The 22,972-nt window shown below is 40.1% G+C and overlaps 1 protein-coding gene and 1 pseudogene across 1 annotated transcript in view; one reads left to right on the top strand and one right to left on the bottom strand.

The window, feature by feature from the left end:
* CRADD (CASP2 and RIPK1 domain containing adaptor with death domain) overlaps positions 1 to 22,972 on the bottom strand; it is a 179,888-nt gene that overhangs the window by 127,405 nt on the left and 29,511 nt on the right. The window lies entirely within an intron of this gene.
* On the top strand, positions 22,146 to 22,779 carry LOC131839269 (cilia- and flagella-associated protein 276-like; annotated as a pseudogene).

The following is a 22,972-nucleotide window of genomic DNA, read 5'->3' as shown; positions in this document are numbered from 1 at the left end:
GGAACTGAGTTCTGTGTCTTTGGAAATTGGGCTATTGATAAGGTAACTTCTTTGTTGTAATCTCAAGGACATTTGCAAACCAAGGGAGACTCCTGTCTTGCAGGATTGTGATCTCAGCAAGTTAATTTATCATTTTATGGCAGTCAGGGGTGCCTGAGGAATGCTACACATATGGAGGGGAGTGGATGAAGGAGGGGGGTGCAAGGCGCCAGCTTTTGCTTTGTCCTCAGCCAGCCTCCTGCTCCCTCATCAGTTCATTAAACCCCTAAAAATTCTTAAGCAATAGTTCATATTTCTTGGCCTTTTTATTTTAATTTTACCTTGCAAAATTCTGAGCCATAAGATGCTTAAAGTCTCTTTAGAACCACAGATTATGATTACTAGCATCACAGGAACGCTGTGCCTAGATGGGTGTGCTCAGCTGAATTCAGAAGATGTCCCCCAAGATTCCCATCCCTGATGATTCAATCAAGCACTAAATGGGGTACTGCTGGGAAGGGGCTTTGCTATGTAATTAAGTTACTAATCAGTTGATTTTACAGACATTATCCTGAATTATTTTAATTACACTGGGAATTCGATTTAATATAAGGAATAATATTCTCATAATTAGAGCTCTCCAGCTACGAACGGACTGACTCAAAAAGCCGTCAGAAATGTTATAAGATTCTTACAATTCCATAAAAAAAAAAAAAAAAAAATTGGCCTGAATGACCTCTACATTCCAAATCCAAAATTCTGTGATTCCATCCATTTGGCAACAAGAGTTACACAGACCGCCCGCTACAATGCTGGCTTCACCAGAGGGCTGGTTAAGGCACTAGTGCTCTATAGAACAGGGCACGTGAACTCATTTAACTTTAACTAGAAAACAGACACCGCCGTTCTCACATCAATTACTAGCATTCTGAGTGTCTAAACAGGAGTAACATAGGAGTATACAAAAATGAAACTATCTTAAAGGGCAGCCTTTTGTTTTTGATTGTGCAGAATTCCTCTTCAAAAGTGAAGTCTGGAACTTCTGGTTCTGAAGTGGAAGATGAGAAGGGGACAGAGACCCGGTGGACCTGCCCTCATGAGAAGGGACTCAGAACAAAACGTGTTCCCATTCCCAAGGTACGGAAACACCTGACTCGACTAGGACAGTCTGACCCTTCGAAACGGAATCTGCGGAGCCTGATCATCACACCACAGCAAGAAGCTCCCCAGCAACCCCTGTCTGCTCATCTACTGAAGATGGCCACGGGCTGCTGTAAGGAATGCCCATTTCCCCTGTATTCTCTTTCCCAAACACAAAGCCAAGTGTTTCTGCAAGGTTCACATTACACTCAGGTTCGTGTTAGGTTTGGTATGTTTCCTTGAGATTGGCTGAGTTTCCCCGGTTTTGGTGGGGTGAGGACAAGCCAATCATTTCCTATTTACCTTCACTAAGACCAAATTGAACAAATGCAAATAAACATGGCTTTCCAGTATCCCTCTGTCACTCCTGGCACTGCCTTTGCGTAATATGCTGAGAACGAGGAGAAACGACCCAGTCACCCGCAGATCATACCCCGTGCACCCCTGGGGCGGCGGGGTGACTAGCCGCCTCCCAGACAAGGCTACACTGGACCGGCGAGCACCCGAGCCAGACTCTCCGCTTGTCAGTTCACACAGCGCCACCGCACTCACCAGTTCCTAGAGAAGGCATTCTGAGAAAAAAGAAAGAGACTGGTTCCCTAGAAACATTAAATTAACACGAGGGATCTGGAAACGAAACAGCAGATGCCTGAAAGCCTTCCCCTTGACTGTTTCCTGCCTTCTTGGAAAATCTTTGCATTAAAATAGATTGGATTACCATGCAGAGCCCAACGCTGCTACTTGAGAGAACTTCGTTTTGGGTTAACAGGAAAACAAAGTTTGCCGCCTTCGGAAAAGCTTTTTCTTTCCAAGGTGGTTTGAATATCGCCTTTGGGTTGTTGATATCAGCTAGGACCTGAAGCTGAGGGGTTTTGCATCACAATAGAGAACTTCCCATAACAAGGACTTGCAAATCAGATAACCAAAAGCCGGGCTTGCAGAGTAGAAAGGTGGAGTGTAGAATGAGTAATGTGAGTTCAGAATCGGAGATTCCTGTCTCTGCAAAGAGCCTAGAAAGGGTACAGTCCAGCCCCTTATTTTACAAATAAATAAAATGTTTGATTTCTAAGCCTATTTACTTCAACCACAGCTAGAGGCAAACAGAGAGGCAAAACTATGTAACAGGATTTTCAGAAAGTCAAAAACAGAAGCAAAAAGGCTTAGGAGTAATATTACATCAGCCGCCTCATTTTAAACCCCAGGCACTAACCTCCATCAACACGATCTGCAAATCAATCTCATCCTCTAGAATGTGTAAATTCAAACAAGATTAATAACTATACACCTCGAGAAGAGTGGGCCTTCAGGACAGAATGGCGCCCACCTCCAAACCACCTTTACTTTCATATTTAAACATTTTTGACAGCCGAGGATAAGATTCAAGGCCTCCTGTGAGATACTTTAGTTACGGAGAAAATAAGGTTTTTATTGTCATAGCACCGTCCTTCTTGACATTTTAACTTTTTTTCTTGATAACCTTTAAAGAAAGACTCATGATCTTGAGCCACTATTTTACATGGGTCTTGCTTTCTAGTAAAAACAGTTAACCTGCGCAGTCCTGAAAGGATTCTATGCTCATCCCAAACTTGGGAGGATGTGATGAGGGAGAAGTGTATTATAAGATACTCTCAACAAATATAAAATTAAATATCTTGGCCTAAGCAAGAAAGCAACAAAACTCATTTGAAAGCAAGGCAATTGGACAAAATCATTTCATCTGTAACAAGGCAAGTATACCACTCCATGAGAACAGCAGCCCAAAGTATTTCTGTTTTAACAACTCACAGGGGATACACAGAGTCTATCTTTCCTCCCTGATGGATGAAAAAATAAAAGGCAGTTTTATAGTAACTTCAGTGCTTTCTAACTTACTGGTTGGACTTATGGAAAAGCAAGTAAAAATTTTAAATGTTTATAAGAAAGCAAAGGAAAATACTGCAAAAATTATTTAGCTGGCAGGCCACGGAGAAAGCCAGAATCCTTTGCAGGAGTCCCCAAACTACCGAGCTGCTTTAAAACTGAAAGTCAACTCAAGCATCTTTTAACAGGTATTAAGTATTTTGCACAACAAAATTATCATGTGTACATAGTTGGTTTTTTTTTTTTAATATCACAAATAGACTTATTTCTAACTATTAGGAAAAAGCTACAGGTATACAAAAATAACTAAACTGCCTGTGACAAGAGTAAATAACTTGCCACGCAATGCTATTAGCCAACACCGGCTTTTTAAAAAGAAGACCAGAGAACTTCAAACTGACTCTAATTGATCTAGGGTGACTCCTGCATTTTCTAGGTAGATATTGCTGTTAAAACTATAGCTTTCACAGAAATATATTCCATTCTATCTAATTTTCATGTATCAATCACAGCAACACTAAAATGGAGATGACTGTAAACAAAAATGAATTGACCAGGCTTCTTTTAAAAAATGTTTTATTGTTTAAAATAAAACCCTTGGCAAGTGCATTAGGGAAGATTAGCAAATCTTAAAATCCACCTCCAAAATTATTTTTGAAAAAAACAAAACAATCTTCCTGCCATAGAAAACTATGGATAGTTTACAACCCTCAGAATTCCTTCCACACAGCTAATGGGTCTCTCATTTCTGGTATTTCTTTACATTTAAGTGAAATGTTAAAAGGAGAAATATTTGGATGTTGATAAAAAAAAGTTATTCTAATCATCCTGCTTCTCTATCTAATTTCAGCTCAACCAAGATAAAAATCCAGTAAGCACCTGGTCTGCTTCAGTATTTTCCCCCCCTATTTTAAAAATCACTACTAAACGGAAGAGGTTATTAGAGTTAAAACTCTAAATCCAAATGTCATATGCTTTATTATAAAAATGTGCACAGTATTAGTTAAATATACTTTTCTTTCTACATATTTTTGTATCTTTGGCCAAACTCTCCAAGTGAAGTTTTAGTTTATGATTTGTATTCTAAAATAAAAATGTTTCTATTTTATGCTATAAAAATCCGTAAACTTTTTCTGAAGTCGGAGGTTTCAAAATAAATGGTTCAAGTATTTTAGTGAAAGCCCTCTTGTAATTAAAGGCGGCGAGTGGTAATGAGGAAGAAAACGGAAGGCATATTTATTATAAATCAAAAACAGAGTTGCAATTAGTAGCCTCCATATTGATTATTAATGTTCATCTAGCAAATACTGGTCTTTGCATTTAAATCAAAAGTATAACCTCATTTTTTTCTTAATATATGAAAAATAATTTTCTGGGTTTTTTTCTATTTTTAAGATGAGAATAACTACTTTAAAAATAGAAATCAACTTCCAGAATCTTTCCCTTTCTCCATTTCAAAACTACAAGTTATTCTTATTTATCTTTCTGAACTCTTGAAATTCACAGACCTTGTCACAGCTCTGAGAATCAAGATAAGTGAAACCACCAACAGTAGGAGACGGCCTTGATGCTTTTGATTATATTTTCCTAGAAAGCTTTATATGATATTGATATTTAATCTTAATAGTTTTTAAAGAAATCTTTCAATGCCAATAAAAATTAGATTTATTTAGACCATCAGCATACCCTATAAAAACAGGATAATTTATTTAAACCTAAATAACACATTGTCCTTGATTTTAAATAAGATGTTATATACTTTCAATATGTATGTCCTAGTAAGATTAGTGGGTACCAACCTCAAAACTATTGGAAACGGGCAGAGTACACATATTTTTAAAGAAGAAGCTACATTAACCACGGCTCAAAACCTTCACATCTGGGTGTAGAAGAAAGGTGGAAAGAGAGTACAGGCAGCCTGGTTCTTCCTCAGGGAAGCTCCCCACCTCACAACACCCACTGGATCCTGACCATTGTCAAAGTCAGAATACTCAGTTCAAGTGTCTCTACAATCACATATCTGTCTGTTTTACTGTGAGGAGAAGGGAAGAAACAAAGAATATAAAACTCATTCTTCCAACTCCCTGTATTCTTTCAAAATCAAGTAATTAGTAGGATTAAAAAAGAAACCACTCGTAACCTAAATGATTTCCCCTTAAGACACATTTTAAGGTTAACAAGAGCACACTTTTTTTTTTCTTTTTGCTCCCCTTTTTTCTTTTCTAAAGTCAGACTCTCTGACTTATTAATGATTTTTATTCTGTTTAAATCTAGTCCCTATTTTCTTACATGATTTTTTCTGGAGAGAAATAAGATTTCCATTGTTAATGAAGATAAAACAGGAGGCTGACACTTTACGCACAAAAAAGAATAGCCAAAGGTTACAGTGATGTCAACTTTAGTTTTTGCTGAGGGCTGGTGGGGTTTTGGTGGGGGTTGGGGGGCAGGTGTGAACAACTGGGTGTGTTTTCTTAGTGGAGAGAGGATTTTCACTTCCAGTAGGTGCTATCCTGGTTCTAAGGAGGGGACCAGCTCTGCCACTTCTTCTGGGTAGACCTCATAACAGAATTGAGCAGACTCTATTCTCTAGAAAGGCTGAAGCTGGCAACTGCTTCTCATGGAAGATTCCACAAAAGGCTAAATTAGGATGAGATCGTCAACAGGCTTTAAAAAGGCAGAGTTCCAGGCTCCATCCCTGAGGCCAACGGGCCTCCTTCAGGTCCTTGTCCCCACAGTCTGACACTTTTGGCCTCTCCTCTCTCCTCCAGCTTCCCACCCCATCCTCTGCCAGCCCTTCCTTGTTCCTCTAACCCTGCAAAAAATGAGCCACGCTGTTGTTTTCCTCCAACTGACAAAACAGCTAAGAACACCAAAGAACATGACTGCCCTTTTCAAAATGGGCCACGTAATCACCCTATTTGAACCCAGCGCTTATAGTAAAAGTGAAAAGAGAGGGAGCTGTTTACGAAACTCTCCTGCTTGCCTTCATAATACTGTCATCTCCTCCCCTCTCAGCCTTCTAAATACCCCAATGAAATTATATAATGAGCTTTATTTTCTCACTCCAAAACTCTTCCTTAGTCCAAACTGCTAATGCAGCAGGTTCCAGCTGCCTAAATTCCCTAAACAACATCTCCTGTTCCATAAAAAGCTGTTGCACTGCAAGCACAGCAGTCCTGCTCCAGGGTTTAGGGCTGTGGAATGACGACCCAATTCCCTCACCCGAGAGGGCGGTGACAGAGGCAACATGGCTGACTGAAAGGTAAACCGTATCAAAGGTTCCTCTTTCCACTGAGGCGGCCAAGAGTGGACAAGGAGAGGCCACCCTCCATTTTTCTTCAGCTCTTAGACTGATTCCATGGGAACTACCTCTGCTCCAAAGAATCAAGCCTTCCAATGAAGAAAGGTAGACACTAAGTTGTACTGCTTTTTGTGACTGCATTTGTTTCCCCAAAAAGGAACAGAGTTCCAGACAAGAGACCACCTTAGTTAGGTGACCTGAAAACCAGAACAGCAGAGTAAAGTGCAGCGTTTTTAAGTTCTTTATTTAAATTAATTAATACGACTTCAATGTTTACATAATAGTCATTGACTCATTGACTTTCATCTGACACATATGGTATGTAAGTCTTTACCTGTGGCAAAAATATTGCTCAAACCATCCTAAGCAGACGTGTATGCTTTATTTTGAATTTTTAAGGCTCCAAAAAAAGAAATTCCATGACCTAGCTTGCATTGCCAGACTTCAACAGTCTTCATACTCAACAATCTAGAGATAGCAAATTACTTGGAATTCTGTGCACAAATATGCTAGCCCATAGCTCCCTGTCTCTCCACCTACTGTTTCCTCTACTTAGAATACCCTCTCCAATGTGAAAAAAAAAAAAAAAAAAAAAAAAGAATACCCTCTCCAATCTTGTTCATAGAGCAAACTCTTAATATTCTTCCCACAGCTGGCCTATGCCACCATCATTCACCTGTCCCAGACCTAAACCATTACTGTCTCCTTGGTTGCTTGTACATGACCTACACTACCCCTCTCAGACAGTAAGGACCATGTTTGTTCATGTGTCCATCTCCCCTGCTAGACTCACATCCCTGAAGGAACTGATTGCTTTTAAATCTCTAGTGCCATGCATATTTTGCACCAAATAAAAATAAATTTAAATTAACATTTAAAAAAGAGAACACTGAATTGATGTGGCTGTACAATGACTTCCAGTTTTCAACCATAATGAGCCTAGAACAAGGTTCATATAGACTCTGCTGCTTGATGTTAAGTCTGTCAAGTTATGGTCAGAAATCATTTATTCTCACTCCAGCCTTAGAGCAAAACAAAACAAAAACCTCGCTACACTTCACACTTCTCTGTCTCATTAGATGGAAGACATGGAGGGCTGGGTTACTGGAGAACAACTGACTTACCTAGTCAGAGCCTAAGAGAAGTCAGAACTGAAGGAAATCAGCGGATCCATCAACACTTAACACACCCTCCATCCAGCCCATCGTAACCATTTGAATTGGCAATGATGGAAATAAAAGAATTTACTGCCGAGAGCAGAATAAAACTACTATAGGAAGCAGTAGAAGAAATAATCCGAGGAAGAGGTGGGTTGAGGCCATATTTGTAAGAAGAGATGGGAAATACAGAGATGATGGGAGGTCAAAACAAAGTTTTGAACGTAAGGACTTTATAAATCAGTTTGGTCTCTCTTTTCTGGTAATGGGCTGACCACAGAAAAGAATAATAGGAATAATAATAGGAATAATTATTCCCCAATTCCTACACAATGTACTGCGCTGCTGTATAAGCATCCCGACGTCATGCTGGTTTTGACAAACACAAGTAGCCAAGCTTTGTCATAGCTTTGTTGCTATGATTCTGCCTTGAGATTCTTTTTCTCTACTTTAACAACGTACATACCTTCCTTGAAAGCCTTTCTGGGACTTGACTGAAGGGAGAGAGGCAGAACAGGGGAGCTCAAAATCTCCTGGGGACCTATTACATGTGCCCAGCACTTGCTAAGCATTCTTTTTTTTTTTTTTTTTTTGGAAGAAGATGGGAGAGTTCTTATAAATTCTCAGTGTGTGCGAGGAAGGTTGTTTTGATTCTTCCTGGATGTATCTTGATATCTTTATTAAAGGACTCAACTTTCCTAAGCATTCTATGTGCCTCATCTACCTACCATCCTCCCAACAAGCCCACTTGGTAGGCATACTTACTCTCACTTTTTTTTTAAAAAGAATTTATTTATTTATTTGTTTGTTAGAGAGAGTGAGAGAGCCCAAACAGGGAGAGAGGCAGGCAGAGGAAGAAATAGGCTCTTCACAGTGAAGAGAGCCCAATGTGGAACTTGATCCCAGGACCCTGAGATCATGAACTAAGCCGAAGGCAGCCGCTTAACCCACTGAGCCACTCAGGCGTCCCTTGTTCTCACTTGCAATGCAATTTTAAGACGAGGTCTCCAGTGTTCTTTCCATAAACCATGCTATTCCTATTTCTAATATCAGCATTAAGAACAAAGGTGTATATATCATTCATTCATTCATTCATTCAACATCTATTCCACAGCTAACCTGAGCCAGGCACTTCACTCTCTTTGAGGATATAAACACAAAAAAGTTCTGCTACTTGACTCCAAATTGCTCACAGCTTAGTGGGAAACAGACACAAAAACAAATAACTTGGTTTATTCTCTTTTCCCCCAGGCTCTGTATTGGGTTTTGTTTTCCCCCTTTGTCACTTTACTAACTTTCCAAATCTTAGTAGTTGCTTTCCCATTCTTTATTTTAAACATGAGTAAAACAGGAGAAATCTCCACCATTTTGTATGCTGCCTTCATTGCTAGAATCCCATTCTGGAGGGAAGCAAAACTGAACAAACCATCATTTAAATTTAAATTTACTCATGCTGCTCTCAGTTCTGTGCTGCTAGAGTAATCACTCATCTGTTTGCTCACATTTTTCGGAGCATCTGCTAGAAGGCCCAGTGCTAGCTGAGGAGACAGTAGTGGGAATTAGATAACCAGGGTTCCTGCCCTCAGGGAGCTTATCTTCTCGTCATTCCAAGAGGGGAGAAAGTCAGTAAATAAACCCATGGTTTGGGATTAGCGTGCTGTGAAGGAAAACCTGAGTGCTGTGAAAACATATATGGCAAAGGACCTGACCTGGACTGGGGGATGGGGAGGGCCTCCCCTTAGAAGTGGTTTGAAAGCTGAGATCTATGAGTTGAGTGAAGCTGGATGAAGACGGGGGTGGATGGGGTGGAAGGGGAATAGAGAAGAGCATTCTAAGCAGAGGGAACAGCATGAGCAAAGCCTGAATGTGGAAAGAACGCAGTGCTTCTGAGGTGAGGAAGGCAGGCCAGTGTGTCTGGAAGACAGGCAGTGAGAGCAAAAGGGTCCCAGGTTAAAGCTGTTAAGTCATCACAGCCAGCTGACGCAGGGCATGGCAGACGACCTTGTGGATTTCAAATCTCACCCTAATAGCAATGGGAGCGAAGATTAAAGCAAGTCCACTGAACTCATTTAATGTTCTTTCCAATTCCCTTGGCTACCTGTAATTGACGTACTGGAAAAGGCACACACTGCAAAAAAGCATTTTGAGGATAGAAAACATATTTAGAATAGAAGGCAGACTGTCACAGAAGAAAGGGGGCTAAAACTAAGAATGAAAAATAATGGGTTCTATTTCGTAGCACTATTACCCTGCACTGGTTATTTAATGTCAAAATATCTCTGTTTCCTCATCTATCCAAGCAAAGTACTAAGAAAATCCAAATTCACGTACCTGTTGTAAAAAGCAAATGCATTATTTATAATAGTCAAATTATGGAAGCAACTCAAGTTTCCATTGATAGATGAATAGATAAAGGAGATGTGAGAGACAGAGAGAGAGATATCTAGGACAGAATATTATTCAGTCATAAAAAAAGAATGACATTTTGCCATTTGCAACAACATGTATGGACCTAGAGGGCATTATGCTAAGTGAAATAAGTCAGAGAAAGACAAATTTCATATGATTTCACTTATATCGTGGAATCTAAGAAAACAAAACAAACAGAAAAACAGAAATAGATTATAAATACAGAGAACTGATGGCTGCCAGAGGGAGGGGGGCTGGGGTTATAGGCAAAATAGGTGAAGGGGATTAAGAGGTACAAACTTCCAGTTATGAAACGAAGAAGTCACTGAGATGAAAAGTACTAGGGAATATAGTCAATGATATTATAACATTACATAACGACAGATGGTGATGACACATACTGTGGTGAGCACTGAGTAATATATAGAATTGCCAAGTCACTGTGTTGTACACCTGAAACTAATAATAACATTGTATGTCAACTATACCTCAATAATTATAAATAAATAAATAATCGAGTGAGCCAGCCAGCAAATGAGACACTACAGTCTGAGGATGCTATAAATCTCTGAAATATAAGCTCCTGAAGGCAAGGATTTTTATCTGTTTTGTCCACCGCTATTACTGGCACCTAAAGGATAGATGGAAAGACGGAAGAAGAGAGGGAGGGAGGACAAGCAGACTAAGGGATCGCACTGAGCACCATCCCGTGCCAACACGAAGCCAGAGGTCCCAGGTCTGCACGAAGCCCACCCAGGAGGGCAGCTGCACAGGGAAATAAGATTGCATCACATCACAAATGCCTGCCAGCCAGCCAGGCCCTTCCTCGCCGCCGGCGCACTTCCAGCAACTACCCTAGAGGACCAGCCAGTGCCCCCACCAGCACAGGAACAGGAACCTGTGGCATCCACTTGGGCAGTGGAGTAAGATGGGGTGACTGCGAGCAGTGAAACCACTGCCCTTCCTGCTTCCTCCTCCTGAGAGACCGGCCCCTGACAAGGAGCCCAAAGCCAGGCCCTGCATACACATCCTTCTCTCTAATACCATCCATCACTTCAGATTCTTATTCTTTTTACCAATTGTACTACGATAATAAATTTTTAGAGAACTTCTTAAACTTTTCTTATATTGCACAGTCTTAGCTATATGCGCTCAATTTCTTAAAGAATTACAATTACAAGGTAAAACACAAAGATGAAAGCGAAAATATAAAAAGCCTTAAGATGTTCTTTGATATTCAGCTTTATAACCATGACATAGTAACCATTCACTGAATACCTACTTACTCCAAACACAGAGTTTGATACTTAGCCTATTATTTCTAATCTTCACATCTGATAAGGTAAGCATTACTGACCCCACTTCACAGGAGAAAATTAAGTCTCCGAGCATAAGTGACTTGCCCAAGGTCACAGGGTTATTAAGAGACACAGCCAGGGTTCCGGTCTGGGTCTTTGAGATAATACAGTATACATCCTTTCCAATATATCACTTCTTATCAAAATATTCTAAAAGAGATTGAACTATATGTGCTAAGAGCAACCTGAGTATTTCCTATGTACCAGATGCTATTGAACTCTTAACAAAAATTCTCTCATTGAATCCTCTCAGTAATGCTCTAGGTTGGTACTTTTGAGATGAAGAAACTGAAGCCCAGGAGACTGGGTAACTTTCCAAAAGTAACAACACTTCTCCATAGTAGAGACTGGATTTTATTTAACTCAGGGCTACCTGACTCCAAAATGCACCCTCTTAACTGCTACATAAGAGTTCCACTATTCACATGAGATCAGTGCGACATGTACACCTCTGAAAGAGAATGTCAGATAGAAGAACAGGGTCAATAAACCATTTCAAAGATTATTCAAAATAACTACTGCATTAAGACACTGTCTCTAAAAGCCCATTACTAACTACGTTCGTGGTGACTGTCACCTTGCTCGGTTGCCCCGAATGGCCTTTGGAACTATCTACACCCAGTATTTCCACTACAAGTGTTTTCCGCTTTCATTTGGTAAGCAAGTTAAAAATTTATTTCTTAAACCACCAGCTCAATCAAATGGAACTCATATCTCTGCACCCACATCTTCAGAGATACCACCAAAATGAACCCTAGTTACTTAGCCTACAATTCTCATCATTAAACAATGTTGAGTGGTTAGGAAGATGCTCACAGTCACTGTGCAAATTGCCCACAAGCCATATAAAATTCCAGCTTTCAGAGTTTCATAATAAATTCTAGGTTATGTATCAAGCCTCAGGAGATATTCCCAACATGACTGTCTCCTTATCAGAAAGAATACTTTTCTAAACCAGGAGGTTCCTTGAGGGGGACTCCTTCAGCAATATTTAAGACCATTTTTTAAAAAATTCCATTTGTTAAAAAAAAAAAAAAATTCCATTTGTTGGGGCGCCTGGGTGGTTCAGTGGGTTAAGCCTCTGCCTTTAGCTTAGGTCATGGTCTCAGGGTCCTGGGATCAAGCCCCACATTAGGCTCTCTGCTCGCCTCTCCCTCTGCCTGCCTCTCCGCCTACTTGTGATCTCTTTCTCTCTCTCTGTCAAATAAATAAAATCTTAAAAAAATAAAATAAAATAAAAATTCCATTTGTTATTAAGAAGGTGTGAGCCCAGAGCACCTGGCTGACTTAGTTGGTGGAGCATGTAACTCTTGATCTCAGGGTCCTGAGTTTGAGCCCTATGTTGGGAGTTCAGATTACTTAACTTAAAAAAAAAAAAAAAAGTGCCCGATAGAAAAACCCGACCTTGCCGAACTGCTGACTGGTCAAGCATGAATAGGACTCCCCTGCATCTATTGAGAAGTTTACTCATGTCAATTTCACAATAACTGGATTTGTAAATCAAATAGCTGGCAAACCATTACTTTAAACCCAATCAGTGAAAAAATTCTGGCAATTCTTAGAAAAACACATGGGAAATCATGTGTGTGTGTGCACTTACACTTATGCCAACTCTCAAAGAGTAAAATGTAAGTACAGGGAAAACCTAAAAACTCCCTAACAAAAGCAAAGTAAATATACAGACCTGGATGAAATCTCTAAATTTTGTACTTAAACTTCAAGTTGGAATGTTCCATGAGTATGGGAAAATTATAACAAGTATTTTTAAATACTTTTTAAAAACCAGAGTATATTTGTACAGCAAAAAGAAATCAGAAAAACTGCATAAAAATATAAAGAAAATAAATCATTTATAATTACACCACTGTCAACACCGTGTCCCAGACTTTTTTCTTGGCATGTGTGGGTATATAAACACCGAGTTTCTCAAATATAGGGTTGCGCCACATGGTCTGTTTTGCAACTGGCTTTGTTTTACTTTTCCATCTAATAGTAAGTCAGGGACATTAAAAAATTAATAAATACAGCTCTACATCTTCAATTCTCCCATACCGATTTAGTCCTTCACCGACGGACAAGTTTCTTTCAAACTTGTGCTTTTATAAATACTGAATTGAACATTCTTATACATATGACTACATGTCAAATTAATCCTTTCAAATTCCTAGAAGTAGAAATACTATGTCAAAGGATGTGGCTCTTGATACATATTGCCAAACTGCCTTCCAGAAATATGTCAGTTGACACAGCTACCAACTATAGAAGAGAGTACAGACTTTTCTTTAGAGGAAACTTTCCTAGCAATAAGATTTTTTTTTTAACTCACTTCCAATCTGACAGACAAACCAAATGGTAACTTCAGGTTGCTTTCATTTGCATTTTCTTTTCATAAGTACATTGCTAGATAGAGGTCAGTGTCTACTGAAGATTAAGAGCTTTGGGGGCAAACAGTCCTGGGTTATAGAAACCCTGGTAATTGTGTGACCTAGGACAAGGCATCTGGACTCCCTAAGTTGGACTCTCTCCACTGTAAGATGTAAATCACTGCACCTGTCTCAGTATCTCCTGAAGCACTGTATGTAAGCCCTAGCCCAGTGCCTGACACAATAAACACTCGGTAAATAGCAGTTGCTAGTTGTAGTTGTCCAGGTTGTTGTCAGAGTAGTAGAAGAGTCTTAGCAGCCATTCATATTTCTTCTCTTGCTAACTGCCTTTTCATATCCTTGGTCCATTTTTGTGCTAGAGAATTCATTTGTTGTTTATTAATCTGTTCATTTGTTGTATATCAACAGCCCATTATACTGGGGCGCCTGGGTTGCTCAGTGGGTTAAAGCCTCTGCCTTCAGCTCAGTTCATGATCTCAGGGTCCTGGGATTGAGCCCTGCATCGGGCTCTCTGCTCAGCAGGGAGCCTGCATCCCACCCGGCCAGCTTTTAGGCTTCCTGTTGTAGCTATGCCATTCTAAATTCTCTTCTATCCTGTTACTATGATAAAGTACACTGATTTTCAAATGTTAAACCAATTTTGAATTTCTGGGATAAACCCCATTTGGTAATGATATATTACCATTTTTCTATTTTACTATAAACTGTTAATATTTTGTTAAGCATTTTTGCATCTATGTTAATGAAGTCTGATTTTTTCTTACAATGTCTTTGTCATGTTTTGGTATGTTATACTGGCCTCTAGTTTCTGAGTTTATATACTATTTTATTTTTTATTTACTGTATTTTATAATATTTTAAAATTTGATGAGATAAAATCTCCTGTTTTTTTCATTCTTCCCTAATCTCAAACAATAGTTTTCTGAACTTTAAAATTATTCTATCAAATTCATAGAACAATAATCCTACTGTAATTTTTGCTAGAATTACTTCAAACTTTGGATTAATGTAGATAAGAACAATATTGATATACTTTCTACATTAACAATTCTCACCAAAAAACATGACATGTTTCTCCATTTATTCAAGTGTTCCTTTATATGGCTCAGCCCAGTTTGGAAGAATTCTTCATACGTGCTGTGTGCAATTGCTACATATTTTATGATCACCTTTATTTTTCAAGTTTGTTCATGTCCATACTACTATGTTTCATTAGTTCTGATTACCAGTTGTGCTTAACTGGTAGAATTTCTGGTATATTTCTTTTCCTTGGAAGGGATGGAGGACCTGTGGAAGAAAGCAGCTGAATATTGCCATTTCATTATTTAACAGACATTTATTGAACATATAACATGTATTAGGCACTAAGTATACAAATTATCCCTGTCCTCAAGGGCTCACAGTCTAGAGAGTGAGATAAGCGAGGACACAGAGAAGCATACTGTAACAGCGTAAGCCCTGTGTTCAAGGAGAGCCCAAGAAAACAACACAGAGTCTTCCATGAATACAGGGTATTGTTAAGAAAAACTTCCCAAAGAACTGATTCCCGATCCCTGAGGTGGGTCCCCATTTCTCCCTTGAATAGGCCTGGCATGGGCCCATGTAGAAGCTCCATTAAATCCTCCAGAATGAATGAATGTCATTAACATAGAGCTGAGTGCGCTCTATCACCGCTCTATCAGCTTGCTGGCTTCACCCTCTGGCTCAGCAACCCTGGCTGCCTGTGGCTGAGCTGGACACTGAGTACTGTGGGTGGAGCCTCATTTCTCACATCCCCTCCTCTCTACCTCAGGAAAAGGCCATCAGTGTCAAGTTGAGTCATTACAGTTTCAGTTACTCATAGGCCTGACTCTCAACTCCTTAAAACCCATGAAGTATTTATTTCTACACAGAAACATTATGTTTGGCAGAAAATGGTTTCATTTCATGCCTAAAATGGTAACAAAGCAAATGAAAGCAAAACGGCTGTGTCTCCTGGACAGTGACAGGTTTTGGCAACAAATAAGCAGACCTAGTCAAGCTCAGGGATTGGCTGCTTGGATGAACTATTTTTCGGTATTAACTGTGGAATCATCCCACAACTACAGAGCCCTTAGCAGAGTGACCACAGGAAGCTGTGCATGGAGGAAGAGGGAGAGAACACAGTCACTTGTTATTCTTGAAGAGACCCCAGGATCTGTCCAGTTATTCAAAAACACATCTGGAAAGAATTCACCTGTCTTGAACTCTGCTTGCTCAACAGCAAAACAAGCAAAAGCACCACAAAACACTCATCACAGTGATCTTTTCAATTGCTGAGGCTGAAAGTTTTCCCACCTGAGCATCATAAATGAGACAAATTGCATAATAAGATAATAAGAGCTCTTGCCGAAAGATGCAATCACAAAATAAAAGGACCTTTCAAAATCTTAGTAGAGTTGGTAATTATCCAGGAACGGAATATAAAGAAGAACAATTCCAAGGTTCCTGCTGCTTCATGTTATCGTGAAACTCAGATGGCCAAATGCCAAAGATCACTCCTTTCACTTACAACAGACTTTCCTATGTCTTTGGCAACAGCTCTATTCCTACTGAGTGCTGGAGTAGTCTTGCTTATCAGTCAAACCTCAAATGCCACAATTCACAAAGTTGCCATTTGTTCTTTCCTACAGTGAAAACCAAACTTTAACCTGGTGAGATTCACAGCAGAAAAGAATAAGGACAAAACAGTAGCTTGTAGTTCTTTGTGCTTCAACTGACACGGCATATATTTAATTATTTGGGTAAGATCTGTGCCTGATAAGAGAGGCGCCCCTCCAAAGAGAGTACTAGTGAAGTCTGTTCCCTACCACAAAAAGCAAGACCTGAAAAAAATCAAATGCATACTTAAATATTAAAAAATACATTTATTGACCCAAATAAGTAATACATGATCTCAATTTGCCCAAGCAAATTGAGAGTATCATTAAATAAACTATTTACTTGTTGCCAGTTCAAGAACATTAACTACAAAAACAATTACAGCTGCAGACTTTGCAAACTGTTCAGATTAACTCAGTAGGAGAACCACAGGTCTTGGAGACACCTCTGGGTTTCTAACAGTGCGCTGATGTATAGCGTTGAGGCCTTGGAAAAGCTCATCTCTCTGAGCTTCCTTCTCTGCAAAATGGGGAAAATACCTACTTCATTGAGAGAGGTTTTGAGGCTTGAGAGAGAGGTACATATAAAGCCCAACAATGAATAGACAGAGGGACATTCCACAGCTCGCTAGTTTCCTATTCAAATTCTCTGGGCACTAAATGGTCAAAATAAATGTCCCTAGCTTTTCAACCCACAACAGACACTTAACTATTTAAAATAAAGATCTTCCTTGACTTACAAAGGAGTTACTTCCTGAAAAACTCATCCTAAGTTTAAAATATCCTACGGAAAATACATTCCATATACCAACCCTATTGAACATCATTGCTTAATCTCATTTACCTTAACTGCCCAGAACACTTACGTTTGTCCACAGTGGGAAAAGATCATCTCACACAAAGTCTATTTTGTAAGAAAATGTTGAACAGCTGTACTCACTTGGGAAGTGAGGAACAGAATGGGGGTCTGAGCAGAGAGCATTCGTTGCACGATCACATGGCTGACTGGGAGCCGTGGCTCCCCCTGCTGCCCGTTGTCACCGGAGGGTGTCGGGCTGTGTCCTGCCTGCCTGGGAGAAGACTTATGCTCCCAAGTCGAGTTTCTACTGAATGCGTACAGCCTTCACACCGTCATAAAGTTGAAAAATCAAGTCAGGGACCATCTGTTTTGAATTCTTTCCATTAAAACACACCAAACCCATTTGCATTACAATATTCCACAGGTCAATTCTCTTCAGCAAAACTTGAATTTCTTATATTTTTCCAAACTCTCATTTTCATGCTCTTACAAATACAAGTACCATCGCATCACCACCATTTCCCAAAGTCGTTCTCAAGGGACTCTGTTGGGAGGAGTGGGGCAGGGTACACTGGGGTGAGGGCCTTGAGTCTTTAAAGGCAGTACTTGGCATCTAGTTCAATTTGTATTTTTAAATCAATCAACAGTTTTTTCTTCAAAGCAGAATGGTTTGAGAACATGCAAATTCATATCTAAGGAGCACTACAGCAGGTGGTGACGATCAGAAACTCAGCTGAATGCTGCCAGTAATCACGGTGTTTTAAAATTGTTTTATTCTTAGACATACATTGTTCAGACATTATGATGCCCATAATGGGCCACTGGTTAAAAAGGAGAAGCACAGGGAACACTCATAGAGAAATACAACAAGTTAATGAGGAGATGAACATAAAAATTATGTCTATTCCTTATAAGACTACTAAAAATTACTTTGTAGTAAAAGAAAATGTCCAAACCAATGTTAAAAAGATGCAAAGTAGTGACAATTATACCAACATGCCCTGTCATTTTCAGGAATACACTCTTCTTGCTAATGAAGTTAGAAAGGTAGAAAGAGGTAAAGTGAGAAGTCTTACTCTTACCGTGTAAATAATTTATATAAGAATCAAAGGGAAGAGCGTCTCTGGTCCTCAGTTATCCCATCTCTACATAGGAGTTGTTTAATAAAACTCAACCTAAGCAGGGTGCCATCCTGTTCTTTGGGCTAACACAACTGTCACTGCCAACTTCTTTCTCATGTACTATTTCCATTCTAGAGGCTGGAAGAACAAACATTCACTGTGCAGCCTCTCCTGCAGCAAGGAGTAATCATGCAACACTCCCAGCCACCGAAACAAAAAAGGAAATGGGCTAGGGGTTTCTGGGAAGACTACTGCTTTTCCTGATAAAAGTGACAGATGCATCAGGAGTTGCCCCTTCCCACTAACTTCCAGCCTTACAGATGCAGCCATTTTGCTAACACAAGGAGAACCAATTCCATCAACCCTTGCATCTGAGAAAGGCAACAAATTCTAAGGGCTTACCATCCAATAATCTGAGCCATACATATAATTTTAAATTTTCTAGTGGCCTAGCAGCCACATTTCTAAAAAGAAAAACAAGATGAAATTAATTTTTTAAGATTTTTTTAAATTTATTGAAGAGAGAGAGCATGAGGTGGCGGGTGGGAGTAGAGAGAGAGGGAGAAACAGACTCCCCACTAAGCAGGGAGACCCACACAGGGCTCCGTCCCAGGACTCAGAGATCATGACCTGAGTCAAAGGCAGATGCCTAACTGACTGAGCCACCAGATGCCCCCAAGATGAAATTAATTTTAATAATGAATTTTATGTAACCCAATATATCAAAACATCATTTTAATAGGCACATAAAATAAATAATGATTAGATAGCTTACATTACTTTTTGGTACTAAAATATGGTATGCATTTGAATCCAGCATACATTTTCCACTTCAGCACACATCAATTTGGAGTTACTACATTTTTACTGTTCAACACTTGCAGTAGAGGCTACCATGTTGAACAGCACAGGTCGAATGGAAGAACATACACTCTTTTCTGTAGATGGACAACAGGTAAAGTTGTGTTAATCAAATAACCTGGCAAAATATAGTAGCAACTTTCTGGACCTAGTAGTGCACAAACCTCCTTTAAAGCAGAACAAAAGGGAATGAAATCTCATGGATCTCTGAGAATATGCCCTTGAACTTTTTTTTTTTTTTTTAAGATTTTATTTATTTATTTGACAGAGAGAGAGAGATCACAAGTAGGCAGAGAGGCAGGCAGAGAGAGAAGGGGAAGAAGGCTCCCCACTGAGCAGAGAGCCCGATGAGGGGCTCTATCCCAGGACCCTGAGGTCATGACCTGAGCCGATAGCAGAGGCCCAACCCACTGAGCCACCCAGGCGCCCTGCCTTTGAACTTCTAAGGATCAATGTTCCCCAACTGAGCCTCCAGAGAGCCTTCAAAAGTGGCTTTTTTTTTAAGCTTATCCTCAAAATAACAACATACAAAAGAAAATCTGTTTTATGTAAAAAAATTGAGGAGTTTGAAAGCACTGTTGGAAAAGAATCAGGAGATCTTTATTTTTATCTTGATTCTACCACCGAACTAAAGTGGTAACTTGGAAAACAAAACAAAACTATTTTTCCAGGCCTCTTTTCTCTAAGGGTGCCCCAGCTGCCCACTAAACAATGCTGTTATAAGCATTCACAAACCATCCTTTTACTAATCCATTTTAGAACTCTGCCCATGAGGAGGATAACACATTCTCTCTCGGTCTATGGCTTTTGAACCATATTCCTCACTATTGAAAATTAGGACTGCCTTTACCTACCTTCATAATTCTGACATTTTTCCATTCTTCAAAATTCTATGAAATAATACTTAATAACAAATTATCCCCAAGTTCTTTTAGTGTCCTGAAATAGAATTCTTCTGGATCAAAACTCTTAAACTCATTTTGAGCAATTAAACAGTCTTGTCCTATCCATTCAAGTTTCTCAAGCTTTAATTTCATATTACCAAGGATTTTTCTGGCTTATTCAGGATGACCATTCCTGCCTTTCATTTATTCACTTTATAAAGGACTACTTACCGAAGATCTACTGTATATGTTGACACAATGGGACTAGAGATGGAACATGAACAAGACAGGCAAAGGCAGTACCTGCTTGCAAAGAGCTAACACTCCAGTAATGGGAGAAGTCAGTAAAGAAGCAAAAAAATAAGCAGGGAATTCCAAGTGGCAAAGAGTGATATAATAACAGCTAACATTTGAGAGCATACCATATACCCAATAGCCTTCTAAATATTAACTAACTTAATCCTCGTAACAACTCTATGAAGTACATACTGTTATCAACCACATTTTATAAATGAGAAAAATGAGAAACAGAGGTTCAGTGCTAAAAAGAACAGAACAGAGAAACAAGGGAAGTGCCCGGTGCACTGCTATAGCCTGGGAGGTCAGGCAGGTCTCTCCAAGGTCATCTGGGCTGGGGCTGGGCCTGGAATGAAGAGCCAGCCGCAGAGATCTAGGGGTAGAGCGTTCCAGAGAAAAGGAACAAAAAGAAAAAGGCCCTAATGCAGGATGAACCTGGCAGGATAAACCTGAGGGCTCCAGGAACAGAAACAAGCAAAAAGTGGCTTGAAACATAAAGAGGGAGGGGAGAGTCGTAGGAGGTGTGTGTCAGAGGTGGGAGCAGGAGCCAATCTATGCTAAGGAGGAGTAGCTATTTTATCACAAGTACAAGGGAAACCCACTGGTTTATTTTAAGCTGAGGAAGTACATGATCTGATTGACATTTTTAAAAGATCACTCTGGTTGCTCTGTGGGAAATGAACTTTAGGAGGCAAGAAAGGAATCAGAGAAACCAGTTAAAACAGAGAAGGCAGAAGCCAAACAGCAGTTGAATAGTTCAAGTTTTCCTCTGCCATCTATTAACATTATACCATTGGCCTAGAGCAACAGGCTTGTTCCCTTCTGCTTCTTGGCCTGGGCTTACTTGACCCGCAGACAGAGTCCCTCGGTCTAGGTTACCCTGAGAACTAGACAAGAGTCCCAAACCGCCTTTCAGAGGCTTTGGCTTCTGATTCCAACCTCCGCCCCAACCAATGGAACATGTACGATACAACATAAATGCCAAGGAAAGCAGAAAACCAGGGCAACACAGCCAACGATCTTCAGCTGCTGCTCAATTAAGCCCAAAATGTTCACAACACTTCTCTCTATAAACACTTCATAATTCAAACACAAGGGGTTCAACTAATACTCAAGACCTGTGACTTCACTAATAATGCTCTACTTCCCACTGAAGAGGTAAAACTATTAAAAATCGAAGCATGCTGATGTGGACTGTCTGCAAACATTGCCCCTGATAACTCCTCACAGCTCTGTTACACACATGCCACCCAACCCACCAAGAGGTGGCGTTTCCACGCCCTCCCCCCGAATTTGGCTGGCCTTGGGACTCACCTGGACCAGGACAACGTGGTGGAAGGGATGCTGTGCCAAGTCCTGATCTAGACCTTGAGAGATGTGGCAGTGCCCCCACACACTTGGAGTTTTGGGACCACGCGATCAGGAGCCCAGTCTAGCTGCCCAAGGAAATGAGGCCATCGTGGAGAGGAGCAAAGCTGTTCCTGTCTATAGCCAACACAAGATGTGTGAGTGAAGCTTTACTGGACATTCTAGGACCAGGCAGGCTCTGCAACTGCAAGCATCCACTGCCTTAGTGACACTAATTGACACAACGTGGAGCAACAGAACCACTCAGCTGAGCCCAGCCAACTTACAAAATTGGGAGAACTAACAAGCTGTTATTGTTTAAAGCCACTAAATGTTGGCATGGTATATTATGCAGCAATCAGTAACCTGATATAAAAACGTGTAAGTTGTTGATTCTACAGGCCCTTTGTGAGCCATGAATGTCACCTGAGAAAGCTAAACTGATCACACCAACCAGAGAAGCCCACTAATGAAGATAATTTTATTACTGTTTAGTTTCCTTGGGAATTTAACATTGCCTCTTCTGATTTCTAGACATATGTATTCATTTTACACTAAGGGCTTGAAGAACTCTAATTTCTCATATTCAAGTAAGTTTAACACATTCTTATTAAGAATCTCCAGGCTTTCCATCCTTCACACCTGCTTCTCACTCCACATTTTACCATGCCTTTCACCCGAGACCCTTTCCAGCACCCTACGTTGGATAACGATGAGACCTACCTGGGAAAACTCCGGGCTTCCAAGAAACTGCCATATAAGAACCCAGCTCACCTTGCTCAGCAACAGGAACCCTGGAGTCGGCTCAGCTCAACTCCCACAATCACCTCCATGAGGCGGGATGTTTATTTTTTTGATCCTGAGATACCAAAGGATGACCTGGATTTTCGCTTAGCAGCCTTGTACAACCACCACACAGGGACATTCAAGAACAAAAGTGAGATACTCTTACACCAGGAGACTACCCAGGATACCCATGAAATCATCAAGACCCAATTCCCTGGAGAACTTTTACCCCCTCCTCCACGACCTTCCATCACTTCCCGGTCTAACATCAGATACTGAATCAACCCTAAGAAGGAGTCTATCCACAGCATCCAGGGATCCATAGTGTCCCCTCACACTGCAGCCACCAATGGAGGCTACTCCCAAAAGACTGATGGTGGCTTCTTCTCTACCTAATGATAACAGGCCCCTGGACTAATTAATCATAGTGGAACATCTGCTATCCATCTCCATTAAATAGATTTGTGCTGGATGAAAAAAAAAAAAAAAAAAGAATCTCCAATGCTCTGTACCAGAGAATAAAAAGCAAACTAGACCCAGGCTCTGCAAAGAGTTTATACTTAAGTGAAAGAACTACATGTATATAAATATTTCCAGGTGAAGCAGAATATGCTTATTTGATATCAAATCACATAACTATTAAGTACAATGGAGGAAAGAGGTCATCCACA

Source organism: Mustela lutreola, chromosome 8 (assembly GCF_030435805.1).
Source record: "Mustela lutreola isolate mMusLut2 chromosome 8, mMusLut2.pri, whole genome shotgun sequence".
Taxonomy (NCBI): Eukaryota; Metazoa; Chordata; class Mammalia; order Carnivora; family Mustelidae; genus Mustela; species Mustela lutreola.
Note: the sequence above shows the minus strand (reverse complement) of the source record. Positions and strands in the feature narration are given on the sequence as shown.